This window comes from Lissotriton helveticus, chromosome 2_1, assembly GCF_964261635.1.
Source record: "Lissotriton helveticus chromosome 2_1, aLisHel1.1, whole genome shotgun sequence".
Classification (NCBI taxonomy): Eukaryota; Metazoa; Chordata; class Amphibia; order Caudata; family Salamandridae; genus Lissotriton; species Lissotriton helveticus.
Window position 1 is genome coordinate 132205611 of NC_136059.1, and position 20454 is coordinate 132226064.

Genomic DNA, 20454 nt, shown 5'->3' on the forward strand with positions numbered 1-20454 from the left:
GAGTGAGTAGTAGAGATTAGTCAGGAGTGCGTAGTAGAGAGTAGTAGAGAGTGAGTAGTAGAGCGTGAGTACAAGAGAGAGAATAGTAGAGAGTGAGTAGTAGGGAGTAGTAGAGAGTGAGTAGTAGAGAGTAGTAGAGTGAGTAGTGGAGAAAGAGTAGTAGAAAGTGAGCAGTAGAGTGAGAAGTATAGAGTAGTTTAGAGCGAGTACTAGAGAGCAAGTAGTAGAGAGTCTCTACTACTCTTTACTAGTAGTAGGGAGTGAGTAGTATTGAGTAGTAGAGAGAGCAGTAGAGAGTGAGAAGTAGAGAGAGTAGTAGACAATAGTAGAGAGCGAGTAGTAGAGAGTGACTAGTGGAGAGTGAGTAGTAGAGAGTAGTAGAGAGAGTAGTCAAGAGTGAGTAGTAGAGAGAGAGTAGTAGAGAATGAGTAGTAGTGAGTAGTAGAGTGAGTAGTAGAGAGTGAGTAGTGGAGAGAGTAGTCGAGAGTGGTTAGTAGAGTAGTAGAGAGTGAGTGGTAGAGAGTAGTAAAGAGTAGTAGAGAGTGAGTAGTAAAGCATAGTAGAGTGAGTAGTAGAGAGTGCATTTTAGAGAGTAGTAGAGAGTGAGTAGTAGAGAGTAGTTGAGAGTGAGTAGTAGAGAGCAAGTAGTAGAGAGTAGTAGAGTGAGTAGTAGAGAGTGAGTAGTAGAAAGAGGGTAGTAGAGAGTGAGTAGTATAGTTGTAGAGAGAGTGGTAGAGAGTAGTAGAGGGTAGTAGAGCGTAGTAGAGAGTGAGTAGTAGAATGTGAGTAATAGAGAGTGAGTTGTAGATAGTGAGTAGTAGAGAGTGAGTCATAGAGAGTGAATAGTAGAGAGTGAGTAGTAGAGAGAGAGTAGTAGAGAGTGAGTAGTAGAGTGAGTAGTAGACAGTGACTTGTAGAGAGAGAGTAGTAGAATGTGAGTAGTAGGAAGTGAGTGGTAGAGAGTAGTAGAGTGAGTAGAAGAGTAGTAGAGAGTAGTCAGCCAATGTCCAGTCAGTGTCAATCAGTCAGTATCAGTCAGTGTCAGTCAGTCAGTGTCAGTCAATCAGTGTCAGTCAGTGTCAGTCAGTCAGTCAGTGTCAGTCAGTCAGTGTCAGTCAGTGTCACTCAGTCAGTGTCAGTCAATCAGTGTCAGTCAGTGTCAGTCAGTGTCAGTGTCAGCTAGAGCAGCTCCGCTGACCTGGTTCCATGGCTCAAAAGCAGCTCTGCTGACCTGGTGCTGTGGCTCTAAAGCAGCTTGGCTGACCTGGTTCTTTCACTCTAAAGCAACTCTGCTGACCTGGTTTCTCTGGCTCTAAAGCAGGTCAGCTGACCTGGTTTACTGGCTCTAGAGCAGCTCTGCTGGCCTAGTTCTTCGGCTACAGAGCAGATCTGCTGATCTGGTTCTCTGGCCCTACAACAGCTCTGCTGACCTGGTTCTCTGGCTGTAAAGCAGCTCTGCTGATCCGGTTCCATGGCTCTAAAGCAGTTCTGTTGACATGGTTCTCTGGCTCTAGAGCAGTTCTGCTGGCCTGGTTCTCTCCCTCTAAAGCAGCTCTACTGACCTGGTTTCTAAGGCTCTACACAGCTCTGCTGGACTGATTATCTGGCTCTAGAGCAGAGCAGCTCTGCTAACTGGTTCTCTGGTTCTAAAGCAGCTCTGCTGGCCTGGTTCTCTGGCTGTCAAGCAGCTCTGCTGACCTGGTTCTCTCCCTCTAAAGCAGCTCTGCAGACCTGTTTTTTCTGCCCCAACAGCAGCTCAGTTGACCTGGTTCTCTGGCTCTAGAGCAGCTCTGCTGACCTAGTTCTTAAGTTCCAGAGCAGCTCTGCTGACCTGGTTCTCTCCCTCTAGCAGCTCTGCTGACCTGGTTCTCTCCCTCTAGTGCAGCTCTGCTGACCTGGTTCTCTCCCTCCAAAGCAGCTCTACTGATATGGTTTCTCTGGCCCTACAGAGCTCTGCTGGCCTGGTTCTCTGGCTCTAGAGCAGAGCAGCTCTGCTGACCTGGTTCTCTGGCTCTAAAGCAGCTCTGCTGACCTGGTTCTATGGCTCTAAAGCATCTCTGCTGGCCTGGTTCTCTGGTGGCTCTAAAGAAGCTCTGCTGACCTGGTTCTTTCCCTCTAAAGCAGCTCTGCTGACCTGGTTCTCTCACTCTAAAGCAGCGCTACTGAACTGGTTTTTCTGGCTCTACAGCCAATCTGCTTACCTGGTTCTTAGGCTCTAGAGCAGCTCTGCTGGCCTGCTTCTCAGGCTCTAAAGCAGGTCTGCTGGCCTGGTTCTCTGGCTCTAAAGAGGTTCTGCTGACCTGGTTCTCTAACTATAGAGCAGCTCTGCTGACCTGGTTCTATGGCTCTAAAGCAGCTCTGCTGACCTGGTTATCTGGCTCTAGAACAGCTCTCCTGACCTGGTTCTATGGCTCTAAACAGTTCTGCTGACCTGGTTCTCTCCCACTAAAGCAGCTCTGCTGACCTCGTTTCTCTGGCTCTACATCTGCTCTGCTGACCTGTTTCTCGGCCTCTAGATCAGCTCTGTTGACCTGTGTCTTTGGCTCTAAACCAGCTCGGCTGAATTGAGCCTCTGGTTCTAGACCAGCTCTGCTGACCTGCTTCTTAGGCTCAAGAGAAGCTCTGCTGACCTGGTTCTATGGCTCAACAACAGCTCTGCTGACATGGTTTCTCTGGCTCTACAGCAGCTCTGCTGACCTGGTTCTCTGCGCTCACGATGCACGCACCCGACTTCGCGAAAATATATTTTAAAATATCATAAGTTTATTATAAGTACAAATATATTATTTGTTTGAATATCTTAGATAATCTCTTGTCCTAATGTATATTAAAGACACATACATATAATTTTGGAACAAACATTTTTTTGCAGGAGTCGTGCATCCAGCACACCCCAGCATGTATATGACATCACGCGGGACCCGCCAATGCACAAGCGTCTCGTACCATAATGCGCATGTGCTGTGAATGTGCTGGAGCAGGAGTTGCGGACTTCTCGCATACCAATTGCGCACATCACGTAATATTAAAAGTATATGATGTAACTGAAAAACACGCAGCCGTCGCACACCGTACGTGGATCCTTCACGACTTTTCTAAAATGACGACTAGAATCCGCGCACCCACCGTGATGTGAACACTTTGAGTACGCGACTCCCCACAAAAAATGTTGAATTAAAATATGTTTTTAAAAGATAATAATAGAAATATATTTAAATAAAAAAGTTAAAATAAAAAAGTAATCACTATTTCAGTTTGAATTTTTTTTGTAATTTATTTTTGCAATTTTCAGAAAAATATACAGTTAATGGATAAAATATTTGTAAATAACAGTTAAAAACTGTAGACAATCAGCACAAAAAAATAGGTATAACTACTATCACACTTAAAAATTTGCATTTAAAAAACCTTTGAAATTCACTGAAAAAAACATAGGTTTCAGAGACGTTATAGTTAGAAATTAGCATTTAAAAACCATAGAAATTCACAGAAAAAACCATAGGTTTCAGGGGTGTTATAGTTAGCTGGCTATTTCACTCGTACAAAACCATAGAAATTCCTCTGTTATAACTATAACTTGCGCGCCCGCAATGTACTGCTGATGATATCACAAATGACATCATTGAGTTTGAAATAAAAAAAATTATATACAGAAAGCGACCAATTTCTTTTTTTAATACATAACATCTATAAAATGATAGATTCCAGTTTATATTGGTTCGCTTTTCTTAATTGTCGACGGTGTTTTGTTGTTAACTTCTCTAGCAAATATCGCGGAGAAGGGCATGCAATTAACAACTCGGCACCAATTTTTGGGACTGTAATTGAAATAGCCCGGCACATTTTAACTTTAATTTAATCAACTAGTTGGGGTGAGAATTGCACCACGCAATTGGAATATAACTATAATTTAGATGGCAAGTATGGATGATACAGCCAGTAAGGGGTACTCTTAAGTATAGCACATAGGAGATTTTTATTTTAAATTAATTGAACTACTATGGCACATTTACCTTGGACCCAATCAGTAACTAATACAGTACACGTATGGAGACTGCGGTGACCGCCATCCATCGCCCGCATGAGGGAAGATATCACCTTCATAAACAAGTGAAGCCTGAAGCAGAAAGGACAGCCATTGGGCACCCCACAAGAATTGCTAGGGCCACACGATTACTAGGGGTAAGTTAACAATATATTATTATTATTATTATTATCATGAATACCACCAGCGAATCTCTCTCTAAATATTCCCACTCATCTTCTTTCTCTCTAATATAGAGTATTTGATTTTGTCTTTCTAACAGAACCTGGCTGGGTTTCTTAGTGAGTATTTTTATTTCACCTGCACACGATTGTCATGCATTTCACCAACATTGAGCAATTCCAATACCAGGTAATTTCCAACCCTCATTTTTCCTAGATAAGGATCATACTTTCAACTGGCTCTAGATTCTAAACACATATCTCTGTTTCCCCAGATGTCCCCCACATCACATGTCGTGAAGAGACTCTAGATCCATGTTAGGGTCGAAATGCCCTTCGACAATTAAGAAAAGCGAACCAATATAAACTGGCATTCTATCATTTTATAGATGTTATGTATTGAAAAAAAGACATTGGTCGCTTTCTGTATATAACAAAATTTATTTGAAACCTTGCACATTTTTTTCACAAATGCTATTGAAATGCTTTGGTTCACAATTTCACTTGGGACACAATACACAGTTGTAAATATCCATTGTAGAAATTCTTACAAAAAACTTTTGATTTCAATACAAGTATTGTACAACTTAATCAGTGTCTCTGCGTCTCTTTCTATCTGACATCCCATCTAATCCCTATCTATACATGCGATTGTCGCTTTATCTTATCAATCAATATTAAGTATCTTTTTCACAGGAACCATTGTTTTCTTAAAATACTTAATCACCTGGTTCCGTTGTGAGTAGGGTTCCCTTGTTCTCTTTTTAGACAGTCATAAAACAGCCGACAACAGGTCAGAAAAAGTGTAGGAGGAAGTCAAAAAGTTCAGGGATATCCCTGCAAAAAGGGCCAAGTCCAACACAAACACCTTTCAGCCAAAACGCAGGGAAGACCAATCACAACCTTAATGGGCCTCCCTGATTGGGCGATAGAACCTGTCCAGCAACATCAGGGGCATATTCAAGTTCTACGCCAATCTAAAGCCATTTCAATTCCTCTGTCCATACTCTCAGGGTTCATCAAGCTAACACATGTTGAACCCTTCTGTGAAGCATCTAACCTTAACTTGCAGCATCTAACCTTACCTTGCTCACAGGTGTGTCTCAACAGACAGACAGCAAGCCACAGTGGCCACTGACAGTAGTCAGGGATGAGAACCAGGCCTTATGCCTCTCCGGGCTCTCAAACCTTTGTGGCGTCAGAGAGCAGGGGCAGTAGCCCCAGGTGCTTGGCACCCTTTGTCCACTCTCCCTCCTGTCAGGTTAGGTATGACATCATGACCCTGACCCACCAGCCCCAGGCCTGTGCCAGGCGGTGTGACAAGAAACTGGGTTGGGCTCCCCTACCAGAATTGTCAGGGTGCCTGCAGCAGGTGTCCTGCACAAGTCACCCACCAGTTCAGGGGTTCTATCCTTCAACTGGACTTCCAGGTCAGGGGGGACACCCTGAACCTGGCCCTCCAAGCTAGGGTCTAAACCCTCAGGCTGCACCGGGTTCAGAGGCAAGGACTCCCTCCCGCTGCACCCCCATACAGAGCGGTGCACCCTCCCAACTGGAGTGGTACCCTTAGAAGCTACATTGGTCAGGACACTGACTACAGTTGCCCCTTCCTCCAGGTCAGACAGCACCTGAACCGGGCCTCCCAACCCAGGGACCAATCCCTGTGGTTGAACACTTGCCCGGTGTACCTGGACTTGATTGGGAGCACCTAAGCCCCCCCTGAGGGTGACACATAACTCATGTGTTGTGTGACAGTCTGCCTGGTGCAGATCTCCTAACCCCTGTCCATCTGACAGTGCGCGAAGATCCCCCAGGACAGAAGTGGTGTCACCATGGTCATTCACTGGTGATGCAACCCTTCTGGCTGGCCCCTGACCCACTGGTTCTTCCAGTGGGGACTCTCTCCCCCTCTCACCCCTCAGTCTGGACTTCTGTACCCTCCACTTAGGAGCGGCACTGCCAGGCACCAGAACTAATGGAGGGCTGCTTAAAGACACTCCCAGTTCACCAGATACTAGGGGATCCCCCTCAAAGGGTGGCCCATCAGGACTGCCTAGGCCCCCCACCTGGTGTTCCCTTAAAGAACCATCCAGGTTCTGAGACTGGGTTTTGGGCACCTTAGGACACGCAGCCCCACACTCACTCCTTCTCCACTGAGACAGGACGTGAGCCTCTATACCCGTCCCACTACAACGGGACCTAGCTGGGCTACTCTGCACCACTTCCACCACTCTGGGTTGGAAGATACCTGAGCCACTCCCCACAGGGTCACTCCCCCATGCCTCTCTAGCCCCTCTGATCTACCAAAAGGTCTGCCTCCCATGTGATCTCCCTGGGGTCAGAGAACTCACCTTCCAACAAGTGTTGGCATAGATCTAGAAACAGGGACTTACAATATGCTCTCCCACAATCGGATCACACAGCCCCCTACAATGGTTAACCAAACTATCCTTCACCTCACCATCCAGTGCCTCACACACGTACTCCACACCACTCTCCTGAGATTGGCAAGACAGTATCTGACTGTGTCATTCAACCCACACTCTTCTGGGTGGTCTTCACACTCAGATACCAGGACTTCAACTGTGGTGGAACCCTTCTCCCTGCACCTCTCATCGAGAGTCAGTAGAGTGTCCCTCTCACTACTAGTACCATGAACCCCTTCACCAGTTACCCCCTTCTCCTCAGGGACACTGCGCACTACTGCAGCTACCTCATGTCCTTGAACCGCCTGGTGTGTTTTAACCCCCTCCAAGTCAGGCGCCGAATCTCTGTATGTGTGTACTACACCCTCAGCACTACAAAATTCAATGTTGCTGCCGCCATCTGAACTGGATTCTACCTTCATCTCAGCAAAGCTCACTTTCTGAGCTGCCCACATTTCCTTTCCTTGAGATAAGGCCCTCTGAACCTCCTCAAACTCTCTCTGCTCTTCATCAATCTCTTTCAGCCGCTGCTCGTGAGCCATAAGTCAGCTATTTTTTTCTGTTTCTCCCTCACTTTTAGAGAATTCCTCCTCCTTCCAGCTGGGTAACTCATACTGAAATAGGGATGCCTCTAGATCCTCCCTGGACCTTCTATTCACAGGCAGCCCCCTTTCCTTGCAAAACTCACGTAGCTCCTTCATTGTGTAGACAAACATGTGCCAGAAGTCAAGTTCCATTCTGCAGTAATTAACCAGAGTCATGGTATCAAAAATATCTCCAGGAGGACACCATAACACAGAAAAACAGTATGTGGTTGTGTTTGGTCTGCACTCACAATCACTGTATTTGAGTCACAAATGCAAGTCCAGAATCCTTACCGCTGACCACCAATGTTTGATTTGAGGGTCCCTAGTTGGCACCGGTAGGTACTTGTGACAGGTCTGGACCCTTGCCTCTAGTCATGGTAAGGGGATACACTCCTAAAGCAACCCCTGTTCACCCTCTTGGTAGCTTGTCATGAGCAGACAGGCTTATCTCAGAGGCAGTGTGTAAAGCATTTGTGAACACATACAGTGATCAAGTGACAACACTACAGCAGGACACCACACAAGTTGTATATTAAAAATAAGTATTCTTTAAATAGATTTAACACAAGACCACAAAAGAAAAAAATCCACAATACTATACTTAAAATGGTAGGTTTAGCTTAGTTCTCTTTAGATTTTAAATTGCTATACTTTGAGTCAATGTACCTTAAGAGGCGACACACAGGGCAACAAAAGTGTTCCAAGATGGATTTGTGGCAAAGACCATGTACAAAGAAATAAAGACGCCAAGTTCTTCCTGATGCAGCATGCTTCTCGGATGTTGTGAGAAGACTCAGTTCGAAGCTTCAGCTGCGGCGGCGACACCCGTGTTCACTAATGCGACAACATCGGCTTTGGCGGTGACACTCTTCTCCAACAATTCAAGACGCTTCCGCTCAATGCGACAACTGCAGCAGCGACACCCTTGTTCAGTGATGCGATGACAACAGCTCCGACGGCCGCACGCTTCTCCGTGGAAGAGAGACCCTTTTTGTGATGCGGTGCCATGCGACAGCTACAGCGGCAACATCCTTACTCAGTGATGCGACGGCTGTGGCTGTGAAGGCGATACGCTTCTTCCTCATTGCGAAACGCTTCCCTTGATGTGGTGCAATGCGTCAGCTACAGCGGCGACATCCACGATGAGACGGCAGCGGCTGCGACACGCTTCTTCGGGGTTGCGGGACGTGTCTTGAGATGCGGTGCAATGCGTCAGCTACAGCGGAGACATCCACGATGCGACGGCAGCGGCTGTGACGGTGACACGCTTCTCCCTATTGAGTCGCACTTACATCTCCTTGTGACACACAATCCCTTAGAAGGTCCAAAACAGCAGCAGGCACTTCCAAAGAACTCTTGGGGAGCTGGGGGTTGAATTATATTGTCCCTGAGACTTCAGCAGGAGGCAAGCTCTCTCTCAATCCCTTGGCGATCCTTACAAGTTGAATAAAGAACACACAGTCCTATCTCCTTTCTTTGGCAGTCAGGCAACCACTGCAGGCCAATCCCCCAAGCAGCACATCAGCTTAGGGATAGTCTCTCCTCAGTTTTTTTAAGGTTCCTCTCCTCAGCAAAGGTTTCTTCTTGTTGTCCAAAAGTGATATATATTCTTGGGATTAGGGTCCCAATACTTATACCCCAAAATCCTTTGTCCTCTTAGGGCGGAAGGGCCTTTGGTTGTAATTCACTATTAGGACATGCCACACACACACCAGGGAATGTCCTACCTTATACTTACAATGAAAACTACCCTTGGGCCTATCATTGGGGTGTCTGATATGAAGAAAAGGGAAGGTTTAGGGACTGGCAAGTGGGTGCACTTGCCTAGTCAACATGGCAGTACCAGACTGAACATAGGCTCTGCAATGGCAGGTCTTAGACACACTTTTACAGGCTGCTTCTGTGGGTGGCACAATCAGTGCTGCAAGCCGACTAGCAGCATTTGGTTTACAAGTACTGGGCACTCTCAGTGCACTGCACTAGGGTCTGATAAGTAAACCAAACCAGCCAATAATGGAATCAATAATTCATACATCAATTTACAATAGGGAGAGCATAAGCACTTTAGCACTGATCAGCCGTGGTAAAGTGCCCAGAGTTATAAAACAGCCATCAACTGGTCAGAAAAAGTATAGGAGGAAGGCAAAAAGTTCAGGAATGACCCTGCAAAAAGGGCCAAGTCCAACACACACCAAGATAACAGAATCATCTGAGGTAGTATAGAATACATTTCTTGACCCCACTTGTAGTCTAAATGGAAGCATTGTAAATCATTTTACATTTTACAAAGAGTTTTGTGAAAAATACATCATTACTAATAATCCGAAATCAAAGGTCTATTCAGAAAGCAAGTCTATGATCTTGCAGCACTAGGTCATGATACAGTCTTTGTCATTATTAGTCCATAGTTGCCGGGTGTAAAATTCTGAACAAGGCAGACCCTTATGAACAGGATGTTTATGGCCAAAAGTGTTTACATATGGCAGTTAAATAGTAGACAATTAGATCAGGGAAGTCCAGACCTCCATTTTGTTCAACCCACTGTATAAGCTATTCGTTCATACTATCCATTTGACTTCTTCTTTGTTGAGGATAGGGCCATTTTCTGTGCCTCCAGGGCAAGGTTTAATGACACTGATGACTTGCCATTGAATGTTGTTCTATGTATGTCCATGTTCAATAAAATAGTCAGCAAATGGCGCTTTGGGTACCTTGCATCGTAAGCGGCTTCAGTGTTGGATAGTCTGTCCAATGTAGATTGGATTGCAAGGCATGCAATGGCATCATAACATTGGTAGAATTGCAGTTTAAATTACAGAATTACAGTTCATGAACTAGTTCAATTACATTTTAACAAATTCTTTACTTTCAATGGTGAATTGACATACACTAAATCCCTCACATTTAATATGTCCAACCATGGGGACCAGACCCCATATATCAGTGAGAGTATGAGTTGTCTTTTTTGGTGGAAGGCAAGCTCTGACCAAATGGTATTTAATGTTTGAATTTTCCCAAAATTGCAATAGGGGGCGCTCAAATGTAAGATCACCAGAATTGAGTCCTTGTCAGTGTTTCATATACATTTCTTGACCTGATTTGATAGGGGAGGAAAGAACCTATAAACTCTAAGTGGTCATTTTATGTTTTATCCTTAGGTGAAAGAAGTGCTTCTTATGGACAATACCATGCTCTTTTTAAGGATATTTTTACAAGTTTACATGGGTATCACCAGGGCATGAGTTTTACATCCCAAAAATGTGTTTCATGTAAGTAGTCCTGTTTGAAGGAACAATTCTTTTTTTCATAGTTTTATATAGCACAAACTTGACCCGACTGTATTAGGTATCAGAGTGCTTTACCTGAGCATAGTTGCGTTACACAAGGACACATTAATTTTGTTTGTTAGGCACAGGGAGATCAAGTGATTTGCCCAGTCACAGGGTGTTGAGCGTCATTGCTGAGACACAAACACAGTACCACAGATTTGAGATCGACGGCCATAGCCGTTAGGCTAAATCCTCTCCCTAAATTCCGTCTTATGATGAGAATCTGGGAAAATGTTTGTGAGTCCTTCAGAGCCTGTGGATGGTGGCTGGTATAGAAGAGCAGAATGTTTCTTTCATTGGGTTTATGAAATAGTGTGGTGCATGGTTCACCCTCAATTGGTTTGATAAGTAGATCAAGGAAAGCTATTTCAGATTTACTAGGTGTATGGTAAATTGTAATCCATTGCCATTAATATTCAGCCGATCGTGGAATTTGAAGAGACTTTCTTCAGTGCCCAGCCATATCATAAAATTGTCATCAATATACCTCTTCCACATTTTAATACTATTAAAAAATCCATGTACAGAATGCCGAAGTTCTGAGTAAAAACTAGTCCCGTGGAAGTGCCCTTTACTTGCTGAAAGAATTGGCCATCAAATGAAAAAAGTTATCAGTCAGGCAAATATTTAACAACAGCAGAATAAATGATGTAGGGACTGAGTGTGGATGAGTTCTTGAATTCAGGATCTTTTCAATAACGTGAATGCTCTGTTCCTGGGGGATATTTGTGTAAAGTAATTTAGCATCAAATGTGCAGAGTATACAATTATCAGTGTTGAAAGGTAAAAGGTCTGCTAGTTTTACCATATCCATTGTGTCCTTAATATAACAATGTATTGTAGGTACAAATTCTTTAGAAAAGGAATCTACTTACCGGCCAAATGGTTCCAAAATATATCCACATCCAGGCACTATTGGGTGATCCGGGATGGTGTCTGTGCTTTTGTGTTTGTTAGGGAGTGAAAATTACTGGTGTCCTATGGGGACCTGGCATTGAGGAAAATGAACTCATTAGTACTGTTTTACCATTCTCAGTAATTATATGAATAAGACTTTGAATTTCATGGGCAGGGTCTGAACGTAACCTCATATTGTGTTCTGTGTTGGACAGCTGCTTAAAAATGACTTTTTTTTATATGAATCAGTTTCTTGGATCACAATCCCACCACGATTGTCTGCAGGTTTAATACTCAATTTTGCCTTGCTTGACATCCATAAGGACATTCTTCTCACACAAAGTAATATTATATGGAATGACATTGGGTTTATTTTATAATCCAGAAGTCTCCTATAAAATACATTTCCTCAAAGGTGTGTACCTCAGCTGAGATGCTACTGCTGATGGGGCTGAGAATATAGAGTGCAGTTGAAATGGTGTGTTGGCAGTGTTAGTCTGCCAAATGAAAGGCATTCAGTTATCTTGGACAAACCCTTTTAGACAGATCCTCCTGAAAAGTGTAAGAGCTTGAAGTCACACTTGCTCCAGGCAGGAAAAGTCGTCCAAGATAGAAATCTTCAAAGGTGATGCTGCCTTTAAAATATTTCTAAGGGAGAAGGAAAGATTTAAACATGTGTTCAATGGGGAGGAGCGCCCCCATTCAATCAGCACCACCCTTAAGGCGGAAACAGGTAATGTGGACACTGCTTTACCAATTCTGCCATCTTGAGATGCTAGGAATTAGACCTATCAGGACTAGGGTAGTTCAATTGTTATATTCCATATAGGTACTATGATATAGGCCTCGGTAAACTAGTTACCCCTCACCTATATTCTCTCCCTACAGTACACTTGTCACAGTTTACAGGGACTGATCTTTTACCTAGATATTACACTGCATTCTGAACGCGGGGTTTCCCTAGTTCAAACTCTCATATATTATGCACGAGGGTTATTGGTAGCACAGCAGGACTCCCATCTCCTATATAAAATCTATGTATAGAGTCTGTTCCCAACATCATCCTTAGGCCGACACATCAAAATAGCATGGTAGGACCCCTGGGGAGACCCATGGGTATATATACATCACATCTTGCTAAGATAGCTAGAGGAAACCGATACTTCCTAGCTGACACACAGACCAGAGACGCTGAGGTACCAGCATACATATACTCCAGCTCGTCGTGGTCTAACATCCCTCATGGGGTGTCCAGCTCGAGACCAGGATAAGGTCCCACAGTCTCACTTAAGGTAATGGGGTTGACTTAATCCTAGAGGAATTCTTGGCTTAACACCTACACCCATGCTAGGTACACTTGGTACATCTAGTTAGGGTGGCATCATAGGACTATGCATCTATTATCATGTATTTTATATACTTGAATGTATTCATGATTTTAGTAAGACGGTAGAACTCTACCATCCTTTTACCTTTATAGTACTGTATTTCATTTATATGTTATACTGTCTAATTGTTGTTGCAGCACATCTATTTTTCACCAGAATAATAACTGTTCAATAAACGCCCAGATTGTTTCAGTTGTTGTATCTCTTTGAGACAGACTAAGTAAGTACGAGTGACTGAGCGAAAAGTAGTTATTGTTTTCATGGTCCTGAGGGATCAGGGTTGTCATGTTTGATGGTTGCCAAGAACTATTCTATCCTAGGTAAGAGGAAAGTCCAGTGGCACTGTGAGCTAGTTGGTACAAAAAGGCCCAAAAAACTCATTGGGGTTTATCAGAGTTCATCTGACACCAATCCTACAGTGTATGTTGTCTTAACACGCAGATCCTGTATATTGTCTATAGGAACTACACGACATTGCACCACCAAAGTTTTTTGGGTACTTATTTAACAGTGTAATCTGAGTATTTCAGTTGTGCTATTCTCAGAAATCCCTATTCACAAAATGGAGACGTCTGGAGTGGGTAGGTTAAAATCTGCCACAGCTGAGTAGGCAAACGTCCTATTTATTGGCTGATTGCTTAATCAAGCTTGAGGGACACAGGGTTCCTAAAATTGTGCAAAACACATCGTCTAAAAGTTCCTTGAATAGTTCTTTGTCTCTAAAGCAATGACTGAAGATGCAGTGAACGGGGGAGGAGTTGTACAAAACTTGAACCTCACAGATGATGAGGAAGATGCAAATGCAATTCCGATTGCAGAACGTTTTAGAAATGCAGTCACCCTGAAACTGCTCGCGCATGGCCTAACACCTAGGGCTGGCATAATAGCTTTCATGATTGAGGCAAACAAGTCATATAGAACAGATGTATTTTATTCATGGGTTATATTCCCAGCTGCAAATACAAGAAGAAAGACATTTCACACCAACACAGAAGGTGATGTGCCAGTGAAATACTGTCCCTTTGAGGACATTGAGGTTCCACTCATGTACCAGGAACATTTCTACTGGTTTGAAGGCACCCTACCACACATATGAGGACTTAGTCCACTCAGAAGAGAAGGAGCGATATGGCCAAGATTAGTAGCCTACACACCACACCCTGACATCGAAACAATGCCTTGAGGAGACTTACTCATACTTCACAAAGAATTAATAAAACTTTGCAGAAACATGACACAATACGTCATGAGGAGATTTACATTCCAGCCAGCAATGGCAACCACAACTACAGCTGAAGTTAAAAAAACTTACGACTAAAATTATACCACAAATATTACACGCAGTAATTAATAAGATACCTGCAAAATGTGAACAAATGCCATTCTGGATAGCTCAGAAAATAACACAGCTAGAATCAGTATTCCCAAATACTAGCTCTTATAAAAAACACAGAATGCTAACAATCTGCTTGCCCATGGGGATCACACCACAACTAGAGGATTGTACCCCGTGTTGTACACTTTTCGCTGCCATATATACCAGAACTCATGGTATCATATGATTAGCTGTAGTACCAGATGTATTAAGATAAATACAAAATGAGTATGGAGCAAAGCCTGCTCTAAACTTAGAGATGAAGTTACTAGGTAACCATGCCCAGGTATCAGCCATAATATTAGCAAATATTAAAGGGGAGGCAGCATCAGTGGCCATCCACTAACGCCTAAGGGAGTTCCATCCTTTACAACAAGAGCAAAAACTACCAAAAATGATTAAAACTGCATATGAAGATTTAGGCAGGGACAGTTTGGGTAGAAAAGCATTAAAACCACAACTGATAATTATGACAGGTAACCTGGGAAAGGGAGGGGTCTCTCGCATTTACCAATCACTAAACAATAACACCCCAAGCATGCTAGATTGATGGGATGGATGGATCGAGGAGGAAAACTGGATGATGGCACCAAAACCATATCCGCCAGACTCTGTCTGGTCCAATTATATCATTTACACACCACATATCTAAGCCCAAAATACCTTCACAGTGCAGCCCTTAAGAAAGCTGCATCATGAACATGTTGTGCGCAAGATCAAGCATATTTCTTCTACATGGAATAGACATGCCCCATCATCGCACCATACTGGGACTCCTTAGAGAAGTAACTGACAGAGGTCCTAGGATGGGAGGGGCCCCATAATCCATTAAGCGTGCTCCTGGGAAGCACGAATTGCTTAGGCGGACCTAGATTCAACAAACTATTTCTGAACACAGCTATGATAGTGGCCAAGAGAGACATTGCTGCCATGTGGATAAACCCTGCCCCACCCATTATAATGAAATGGTTCTGGGGGATGGACTGGTGTGCAGCACAAGAGAAACCTGTGTATGAGGCCAGGGGTTGCCCCACAAAACACCATAAAGTCTGGGCAAATCGCTTGGGAAAATAGAGCAAGAACCTCACTCTGGGAATATGAGCTATGTGTGCGAGTTATGAAACTTTGTATCTCAGGTGCATTTTTTGTTTATGGCACGTGATGACGTCCTACAGTTGCTGTGAAATGCTGTAAGTGATTATTGCAGACTTCTCCTGTTTTGCAAAACCAATACAATTGATTTTCAAGGAAAAAAAACACAACTGATGGGTAGTCTGGAGAAGGAGACTTTCAGGCAGACACCTAGGGGCACATGCATCAAGGTAAATTGCATTTGCAAATGGTGCGAATCGCAAAATTCGGCCGTTTGCGAATGCAATTTTCTTTTTTTGGGATGAATCATGTTTTTTTTATTTTTTCGCAATTATGTTGCGATTTCTTAAATTGCGATTGCATTTAAGAAATCGCAATTTCTGATTTCTGAAATGCAATGCATGAATATTTTTTTTTGCGAATTCGCAAATAGGAAGAGGTAAATTACCATGAAGTTGAACTTCAAGGTAATTTGCGAAAACTTTCTAAAATTTCATTTTACACACACATATGCCCTTTGGGCATGTGTGTGTGAAAAATGTTCTTAAAGTTAAATTTCAGGTGTGCAGGGGGGTGTCCTTAGGACCCCCCCTGCACCCTTGAGATAGTATTTTCATTTTGCGATTCCTTAATTGCGAATCGCAAAATGAGAATGGCTTCCCATTCATTCCTATTGGCCTCTAGGCCCATAGGAATCAATGGGAAGGGATTCCTTAATTGCGATTCGCAAATTGTGAATCGCAATTAAGGAAAATTAAGGAATCGCAAAAAAATTGCGATTTCTTTATGCATAGCATTTTGCGATTTCTTAATTGCAATTCCTTAATTTTCGCAATTAAGAAATCGCTAAATGTAACAATGATGCATGTGGCCGCTAATTCTTCTAAAAAGAAGTGATACAATAACAAAAAACTAAATGTTAACGAAGACAGATCTCAATCCAGAGGTAGATCTCCTCCACAGCACTCCGAAAAGAGGTATAACCTTAGGAATAGGGATAACACACTTGAAATAGTATTCTCATTTTGCGATTCCTTAATTGCGAATCGCAAATTGAGAATGGCTTTCCATTCATTCCTTTGGGCCTCTAGGCCCATAGGAATCAATTGGAAGGAATTCCTTAATTGCGATTCGCAAATTGTGAATCGCAATTAAGGAAAATTAAGGAATCGCAAAAAAAAGTAGCGATTTCTTAATGCATAGCATTTTGCGATTTCTTAATTGCGATTCCTTAATTTTCGCAATAAAGAAATCGCAAAATGTAACAATGATACATGGGGCCGCTAATTCTTCTAAAAAGAAGTGATACAATAACAAAAAACTAAATGTTAACGAAGACAGATCTCAATCTAGAGGTAGATCTCCTCCACAGCACTCCGAAAGGAGGTATAACCTTAGGAATAGGGATACTATTAGGAAACCTGACAGGTATCAGGGTACTGATACATGTTCCTCTAGTTCCTTTCAGGATTCATCAAAAAACTCTGAGAGGGAAGGACAGTCAGACAGACAAGAAGAGCGTACAAAGTCCAGAGACAAGCAGAACTCTCAAGACTATACTTCTAAAACGAAGACAAAGCCAAACCAAAACCACAGTTCAAGAAGAAGAAGGTTGCAGGTCTAAAGATCAGACATGCCCAGAATTCTGAGGACTCAACTACTGAATGTGGAATGGGGTCTGACGATGCTAGACAGTGAGGCAGAAGTGACAATAGCTCACCAGAACCTGATGGACTTTCTGGTGACACCGGGCTTGAATGATTATATCACAGTGGAAACACCTGATACTAGAGTAAGTGTCCCACATAAATTGTATGAAATAACACTCCAAATGGAGGGGGACAAATGTAGGAGAGTTAGAGGTCTCTTTTGGGAGAACCTAACATTTGGCTTTGCCATTTTGTTAGCTGAACAAGATTGGCCACTAGCATTCGTCATAGATTGCCCTGGAGAGAAATGGTATTTTTAACAGCATTTTCTGACCACATTCCAAAATATTTGAAAGATACATATGTGAAGAAGTGGGCAGTAGCCCAAACTCCAGCATTATACAAAAACCATGTTAGATGTGATGAGGATTCAACCCACCATATGATTCCACTAAAAAACAATCCAACTGCACAAAGGCAGTATCATATACTGCAAGAAGCTAAAAAATAAGTCAGGGAGATCTTAGATCAACTTGAATATCAAGTGGTGGCTAAGACTTTCACCTCTCAAATGAATAACCCTTTGTTTCCAGTATCAAAACCAGACAAGTAATATTGTTTAGTTTTAGATTACATATTAAGCGCTTGCACTAAGAAGATTGCAGTTCAAAATGCACACAGTGCTGCATTAATGAATATCATTGTGCAGATAAAAGTACAAAACTACAATAGATATCTCAAATGGATTCTTTTGCCAAAATATAGCACCTGAGAGCAGATATTTGACAGCATTATCAGCGCTAGGGCCACAGAGGCAATTTTGTTGCCCCCCCCAGGGTGATAAGAACATCCCAGAGTTATTTTCAGTAGAAGTAACTGAATTACTCCAAAATCTGGATAAAGAAGCATTGTCCTATGTGGATGGTATTTATCCACCAGACGATGACCTGGAGAAACACTTGAAAAGAGTGAACACCATCATTTTGGGGCAATCTTTGATCAGTGCCGGGTTCTTCATTGCTGTAGGATCACCTCCTCCGTTGGCCCTAGAATGGTCAGTCAGAAATTTGACCCATTCTGCCTCTGCGATGTTTCCACTCCTCCGGCTAATTGACCCATTAATTTGTCTATTCATTAGCGCCCAAAATGCTCTTGAGTTGCGATTTTTACTTTCCCAGAGAAGTTTACAACAAAATTGTTCAAGGTTAGATTGTTTATCCTTTTGGTGTGCCTGTCTGAAGTTTTTTGTGCAATTTTGTAGTCGTTCAATCGATCATTAGAATCTGGATGCATCCTGGTTGTCCGTAGGGCAGTATTTCTGATCTTTTTTTAGCACCATGGTTTGGCTTGAAATGGGAAACGGTGGTACGAGAAACCATATGAGAGAGCGAATGAGATGGAAAAAGAGTTAACAAATGAGAACAGAAATTTGACCATTCAACGATGGGAGAGGCTGTAGAAGGAGGGCCACCTAGTGTAAGTAACAGACATTCCTTCATGATGTTAATGCTGATGTCGTCATTCCATCTTAAACGTTTTAAGTTTTCAGAGTGAACTCCCTTGTAGGTTGTTGGAGCAGAATCATGATAAGCTGGGTTTAGGGTGAAAGTGACGACTTGTGGGCGGTGGTCCCTCTCAGATCGCGCTATGGTACTTTTGTTTTCCAAATGTGAAAACAGGGCTGAGTTGCAGATGGTGTAGTCTAAGTAAGAGTACTTTCGACCGTTTGTCCATGACCAATTTAGGGGAATGTCCTGTGTGAACCTACCGTTCATTAAGAAGAAACTGGCACTCTAAAGTTGCAACACAGAGAGCTCCCCTAAGCAGCAATATGATTAATTTGGTGGTTTAAACAGATCCTTCAATGCCGGCGGAGGGAGTGGTAGAAGACCTCCAAAATCCAATGGATTTCCCTGAAAAAGATTGGTGTTAAAGTCGCCGGTAATTAGGCAATCAGGATTAGGAAAGTCCCCAGCCAAATCACACAGAGTTTTAATCAGACAGTTTAAGTGAGCCCTTTTTGTTTGTGCACTTGGAGTAATTAATATAAACATAAAGAATCAGAAGGACTTGCTGTTGTCTCCACCAGCTGATTTTAACTCCAAGCAACCAGTTCTCATTGAAGTTTAGTAATTCTGTTGGACCCTTTAGACTGCAAGAGATGTAAATGGACAAGCCCGCCTTGCGGCGTCCATAGTTACAATCTAACACCTAGTTTCCAATATTCAATGAATCCCACAATGGGGCAGTTGTGTTTAGCCCATGTCTTCTGGAGGGCAATTAAGTCATGACTAAAAATAAAATTTTGGGTCTCCAATGAGGTCATTTTATGATGAAGGCCACTAATGTTCCACGAACACAGAGATAGGTGAGGCTGCAGCTGTGGATTTGTAGGGTTTGTAGGTTAAAGCTGAGGAACGCTAGGTTTAGCAGCCTCCAATGAACTCAGTTTTGGTGAGTGTTGACCAAGTGGTCAGGCTGGGTTTTTATGGGACAGAGCAGCTGGCCTTCAACCCCAGTCTTGAGCTTCATAGAGGTGTGGTCCATGATCTTTCTGTTAAAGATGCATCACCTACTGCATTTTTTAAGATTGAATACAGCTTGTTTCTATCACCATTCAGGGTGCGACGAACACTTGTCTGGGTATCTGATTGCTTGGCTAGCACTGTACGGTAGCCTGGATTGAGGTGTGGGCAGAATTTGATTCCCCATGACTGAAAAATATCTTTACAAGCTAGAAAGGCTTGAGCCCAGATAGTGGATTTGAATGTTACCAAGAATACTTTAGAGGTTTGCAACACTCTTGAAGGGATACATTCTATGTATTCAATGTCTTCGGATTCCAGATCCCGGTACTCCTTTCAGTAGTTTGATGATATTAGCTCTGTTAATGATTTCATGATAACCTTTTGATTTATATTCAGAAGCAAGAAGATTTTTGGAGAACTGGAGATCACTGGCGGCACTCTGATGGCAAGGGCCCGAGTCAGGTAGGACATTTTTTTCGGTTAGTGAGCCAGGAACTATTCCTAATTTAGGCAACGGATTTTCTCAGGACTGAAAACTTGTCAAGGCGTCCTCGGGTGGCATTGGGGTGTGCTTGAAGGTTACTTTTAAATGGATATTTTCGGTGCTTGATAGAACAGTCTGAAAGCAAGAATGAGGAGAAGGTTGAGTTTGGGTAGTCGTTTCTGTTGGCAGGTCTGTTTTCACTACTTGTATTTGAACAGTTGTTTTGTCTGTGCCAATTAAACACTCTATTAGTTTTTCAGCAGCTGTGGCTTTGTGAAGATTTAATATGGGAGCTGTTGAACAAGAGGGAAAAGCGTATTGAACATGGTGGTGTACCTGAATGGGCTGCGGCACATTTGATGTTGGGAGAGCAGTAATGATCTGTTGATCCTGTTTTAGTGAAGTAAAACTTGAAACTTATTTATTGTCCAAGTTTTTAAACAATGGGAACAATTTAAGTGGTTCAACTGTAGATTTTACTGTTAACTTGTTT